This window comes from Cebidichthys violaceus, unplaced genomic scaffold (genome assembly GCF_023349555.1).
Source record: "Cebidichthys violaceus isolate CVI_PGR_0920_01 unplaced genomic scaffold, fCebVio1.0.p SCAF_4, whole genome shotgun sequence".
NCBI classification, from domain to species: Eukaryota; Metazoa; Chordata; class Actinopteri; order Perciformes; family Stichaeidae; genus Cebidichthys; species Cebidichthys violaceus.
This window is the reverse complement of record NW_027176594.1, coordinates 12,823,965-12,830,313: the sequence shown is the minus strand read 5'-3', so window position 1 is coordinate 12,830,313 and position 6,349 is coordinate 12,823,965.

The window sequence follows — 6,349 nt, the reverse complement described above, 5'->3', positions numbered from 1 at the left end:
ACCTCCCTGCCCACAGTACATGCAGCAGTTCTCCCTTTGGCGCCGCTGTCGTTCAGCCGCTGACAGCCTGGTCCGGCCAAGTTGCATGGGTTCAACCGGGTCTCCAGAGGCACCGGTGGGAGGAGAAAACATTGAAGTGGGAGGCGACGATGGAGGACGTGGAAGGCTCCGGGGAGTACTGATCAGCGCTCTCTCTCGTCTCCTTTCTTGGAGACGCCCGTCGATGCGGACGGCCGTGGCGACGAGCGTGTCCAAATCAGTCGGAGGATCCCGAGCCGCCAGCTCATCCTTGATGCCATCAGAAAGGCCGTTGTAGAAAGCATCAGTCAGGGAGGAAGCGTTCCAGTCACTCTCCGCAGCAAGTGTCCGGAACTCAATGGAATAATCAGTCACTCTCCGGTTCCCTTGAACCAGGTTTAACAGTCCACGAGCAGCCTCTCGACCAGGGGTAGCATGATCGAACACCTTCCGAAGACCCTCAGAGAAGGCAGTCACAGAAGAACAGAAAGCCGACTGCTTCTCCCACTCAGCGGTGCCCCAGTCCCGAGCCCGCCCAGTAAGCTGGGTGATCATGAAAGCCACTCTTGACCTCTCAGTGGGATATGTGAGAGGCTGAAGTTCAAAAGTCAATTTGCACAAAGTCAGAAAAGAGCGGCAGGTACCTGGAGCTCCAGAAAAGCGCTCCAGAGCACTTAAGCGGGGTTCTGGACCCGGAACAGTGGGAACAGAAGGACTGGTGGGTGGTGAAACCGCTGGCATTTGTCTGGGCTGTATGAGCTGCTGAAGCTGATTGCTCAGAGCCTCCAAATGTTGGTTGTGGCGTGCAGAAGTCTCCTGGAGAGCCGTCGCCATAGCGGTGAATTGCTTCTCATGATGGTGTAGGGCAACAGCTTGTGCTGCCATTTCCTGCCTTATTTTCTCAATATCGGCTGGGTTCATTTTTGGCCAGATTGTACTGTCAGGTATCACAAAACGACAGACAAGAACCCAATAGCACAACACAGAAAACAGTTCAGGTGTAGAAACCGGGTTTAATAACCAGCAGATGTCAAACCAGGTAGTAACCCGCGTGGCAAACAAATCCAGTGGGAGCAGGCAAAAGGGAAGGTCCAAAGTCCAAAAAGGCAGGTCAATACACTAATAATCAGGATCAGAATCAGAATGACAGGTTGCTGGATAGCAAGGGAAACACACTAGACAATCTGGCAGAGAACTGAGGGAAATGGACCGGTACATATACACTGAGGGGCTGATTGCTGATGAGGAGCAGGTGAGTATGGAGGTGGGGCAGGCCAGGTGAAAATGAAATCAGCAATTAGTGCAGAGCGGAAGGGAGTGGCAGATTCTGAAATGACATGAGAGTTAGTGTGGCAAAACAGGAGACAGACACATGAAAAACTAAAGCCTGGCTGAAGTTGTGACAATATATATATATATTAGTGCTGGGCAACGATTGAAATTTGTAATCACAATTAATCGCATGATTTTTTGCGATTAATCACATTGTTATGCGCAAAGTTCAATAATTAATTAAAAAGTACTGTACTGCGCACTTTTATTTTAAAAGTACTGATATATGAACAAAAGTGCAAATTTGGTTTGTTCACCACTGTTCATCAATATAATGCACTGTAAGTCCGAGGTAATTATGGTTACCCAGCAATGTTCAATAGTCTCCAGTGAGAGCAACAGTTGGTGCACGGTGTAACACCGTCGCTTTTGTAGTCCTCTCCTTTTCATACAACTGGTGTATTCTTCTTGTGATAGTGCGTCTTGAGGGGCTCATACGTGCCGCCATTCGTTACGATCCTAAGAACGTTCCTCAAACCGACATCTTCCACAATACTAATCGGCCTGCAGTTTGTTGCTATCCACTTCGCTGTGGCATTTGTTAGCTTGTCTTGCTTTTGTTTATCTATATATATCCCACACGCTGCATTCAACGTAGTCTGCCGAAGCCTCCCTCCACTGTTTGTTTGTTTGGGTGATTTGCTGGCATCAACAGTGTGTATTGCATTTTTTTTAAAACTGCGTTAAAGCGCGATAAAATAATTGTCAGCATTAATCAATGCGTTAATAACGCGTTAACTTGCCCAGCACTAATATATATATATATATATATATATATATATATATATATATATATATATATATATATATATATATATATATAAAGATATCTATATACATCAATTTCTTTAGTAGAGGAAAGAGCCTGTCCACCCTCTCCCTGCTCTCCTCTGCTGCAACCTCATGTCCTCCTTCATTAGCTCCAGCAGCTCATTTATTCTCTTTCTCCTCCTCCCCCTCCTGGTCACTCACTGCTATACTTGGCCCTGATGTGCCCTCAGGGATGGAGGCACTTAAGACAGGGGGGGGGTTATATAAGGCCTCTGTCCCTACACCTCATCTGTGAGGTCAAACCACGGCCAAGTTGTAGCACTCAGGGTCCTGACCCTGGATACTTGCAATCCTAAGGCAGAAGAAATCAAACAAGACAGTATCAAAATAAATGTCAATAGAAATGGTTTATTAACTTGTAGTAACACTCATGCACATACTTCTTCAAGTTGTCCCTTTTTTTTGTTGTTGCTTGCAATAGTCAACCTTCCATACAGACCCATTCTTCTCCAAAATTGTCCTAATCACATTGAGAAAATTGTGAATTATCAATAATGTTTAAACAAGAACACGTTATAACAATACAGTAAACTTAAACGAAACACACTATGACCTAACTCTCTCTGCCCAGACACAAGCCTCTTATTCTGAGATGACTTTGCATGTGGTCCTTTGAGTTTCTTGGTTAAACTCGGGGTCCTCGGAAGTTCAGGGAATTCTCGTCCTTACGACCAGCAAAGTGTCGACGTTAACGGGGAGAAAACAGGACATAAAATGTATCCTTCAGGATTCAAAAAAATGATTGTTACTAAACTATTGTTCATCCAGCAAAGATAAGACTATGACCTAGGATTATCTTCAAAAGTAACGTTGTGTGCACCTCTTTTACTAGCTTGAGTCGGTCGGGACGGCCGCAAGCTGAAAGTGACACTATTTTTTATAGATTCTGTGATGTCAGGCCGTAGCACAGGGAATCCCTGTGGTGTCTAGGGTCCTCGTCCAATGAGACCCCAGTGATGAGTTTGAAAAAAATTCACAATAAGGTGAGACTTACCGTCTCACAGGGTTTGGTGTGAATTTAACCCAAATCAGGCTGTTGACTACCATGTAGGCCCATCTCTCAACTCCCTTTGTTCCAACCAGTGGTATTTCTACATTAGGGGCACATGGGGCACTGCCCCACCAGATGCAGATGGCGCTGTTGTGCAGAAAGCTCAATACATCTGTGCTTTGTGGCAAAATATATTTTATTTTATTTAATATGCAAAGTAGCGTGAATGAGTGTGTGAATAAACTTGACTCACAAGCATTACAGTCCTGTTTTGGAGTAATTTGATTTGTGTCTGTTGTCAGTCTGTGTGCTTGCTCTGTGAAATGCTGCTCTCCGCTGTCCCTCTCTGCTCTGTGAGGCAGCGGCGCAAGCTTAAGAGTGTTGCCATGGAAACACCAATGAACGTGAACCACACAGGCCAAAGTTTACATTGGGAGATGGGGCACTTTCAGATGTGCCCCACGAAATCTGCCTAGCAACTCGACTCAAATATTGCGTAAACCGCAAAAACTGTACCCCGTGACCAAGAAAAAAAAAAACATAGTCAGATCATAATCAGACAGATCAATGCCAGTACCGTTACTGCTAGTTAGCTATTGCTAGTTTTTGAGTATTTTGGAAGTGTTTTAATTCAGCCTACAATGAATAATGTAGACTATTTGTTGAGGGTGCAATTTAGTACATTGTCGTTGGAAGAGAAATTAGAAATTAAACGTTTGGGGCCACACAGACCAGATGACTTGATCTTGCTGCAGCCTGGTGAGAAAGCGACTCAAACTTTCAAGACGGAATGGTATGGCAGAAAGACATGGCTAACTGCTAGCACATCAAAACAAGCACTGTCTATTTTAACAGCAAAGTCATCGAGAGGTTTGCGCAAGCAAAGAACCGCCGCGCCAACTTCCTATTTAAGTGATCTGCATTGGTGAGTCAAACCTTTTTTTTTTTTGGAGCTGTTGGATGTATCAATGCAATCTGCAAGGACATCGTCTTTTTACAAAGTTTTGTTCATTTAGCAGCATGTTTTGTTGCTGTTATTTGTTTCAGTTGTGCCTTTCGCTTCATATTGGATGCCACACGTGTGCCACAAGCTTAATAAATTATGCAAGTTATTTGAGCTATGTGTCTGTCTAATGTTTTTACTTGTTGCAATCATTTTACTTTAATGCTGTATTATAGGCAACATCTTTGTGTCGCGCTGAGTGCTGAAGCATGTGAAATGTATTTGAAATAGGATTTCTGCTCCCTGCTGGCAGTCAAAATGCAGCCCATAGCATATCTTACTGGTCTATATAGGCCTACTGCTTATAATAATCAGCTACCTCTATTTTTGTGATGGTGACATGACGTCATACAAAATTGCCCCACCAGAAATTTCAGGCTAAAATCGCCACTGGTTCCAAGCACATAGTGAAGTCCCAAGAGGCTAATGCCTTTACTTCCAAGCTACATTGGCAGAATTTTTGGCCGCAGTGTAGAGGCCATCATTCTTCCCCCTCAGTTTAATGAACTGAGCAGTATGCTTCTTGAACACAAAAACAAATTAGACTATAAATCAGAACTTGTTTCTCCAATCTTCACACAATTAGCAGGATGTTTCATAATGTGTATCCACGTGTGCGAAACTATTCTGAAATTGCTCAATAGGAGGCCCCACTGGTTCCAAAATTGTACAAAGGTCAGGCGTAAATTTGGCCTTACGTCAATGACAGTTTGTTCAACCATCACCAAACTTGCTGGATATTTTTGATTTCCATTTGTTTTGTACCCTGAACAATTGGTCCACCAAACTAAATTGCGGCCATATTACGTATAACTTTTTTATTTTACAACTATATGAATCCAACAATTCAAAACATGTGATACTGTATTTTAAAACAAATCAAATAAATCCAATAAATATAAAAACATTTTAACTGCTCAACTAATTTTTTTAATTTGCTACAACAAAAACAGTCCACTAATGAACTACTTAGATTACAAAAATCAGTAAACTTCCTTCCTATTTGTTCACTGTATATACAGCCTGCAGTACAGTCACAGTTACACTGAGTTGTATTCACGTGACTGTATGTGTCAGCAAAATCAATCATAACTGTGAAAGCGAAACGTTTGTGAACAAAATTGTTCTTAATGTAATAACATATTACACAAAGCTTTCCTTTAAAACCTTATAAACCCGAGGGTCCCCCATTTGGACGCAGAGTACATAAAAACTTAAGAGAGTTTTGTGTTAAAAGTAACTGGCAGAGAACCCACGAAGAACGAATATAATGATGTTATAGTTCTGCAGAAACCTCAGCGTCCTGGGAACAACATGAACTCGATCACTTCTACATGAGACAAACACATCTCCCATCAGCCAAGCAAACAAATAACAAAATATCATAAATCATACTCGATATGACTGGAAAAGACCGGAGAAAACAGCTGCTACACTCCGTTAGCAACGTGCTACCTACAAACATGCAGCATGAAAAAGCATGTCCGCCTGACGGAGATTACGGACATATCTTCCATTTCTCTCTCCGGTAAACCATCGCAGAGATATTCAGCTTCGAACACAAAAAGTCACACAGCTTTCATCGAATATTGTACTCACTTTTGGTCGAATTTCAGCGAAAAAATTAAATATCTCCGTACTTCCACTGCTTGGTATGTCCAGCTGCATGTGCTCCGTGTGAATCCGTTCGATTCGTGTCTCTCCGACACTCCTCGGCTTCTTGGGAGGGTTGGAAGCTCAGCAAATTAGATTTCAGATCTGCCATCAGATGGGACATTTATCATTCCCATTGGCTAATAGTGCTGTCAATCATCTAGCTTTCAATTCCAGGCAATTCTATTGGCTCCTACGCTTCGAGGGAGGTCTCAATTGTGAAAATCGGAGAGAGGGGGGCTGAGATACAGCCCTAAGCAGAGAGAGAAGGGCTGAATCTGAAGCAGTATGTGACCATAAACTAAACAACTAAAAAGGGCTTAGAAAGAGCTTAAAACACTCAAAAAAGGTCCAATCTTCTGTCTTTTGATTCATTGAACATCAGGAGTGATACATAGAAGTGATATAGAGTGTTTTTGAATTTAAAAAATATTTTTTTATTCAAATATTGGAATAGTTAATCAGTTTTTTAATTTTATATGCTCTATATTTTATAAATGTTTCACTGTATCAATGTATAA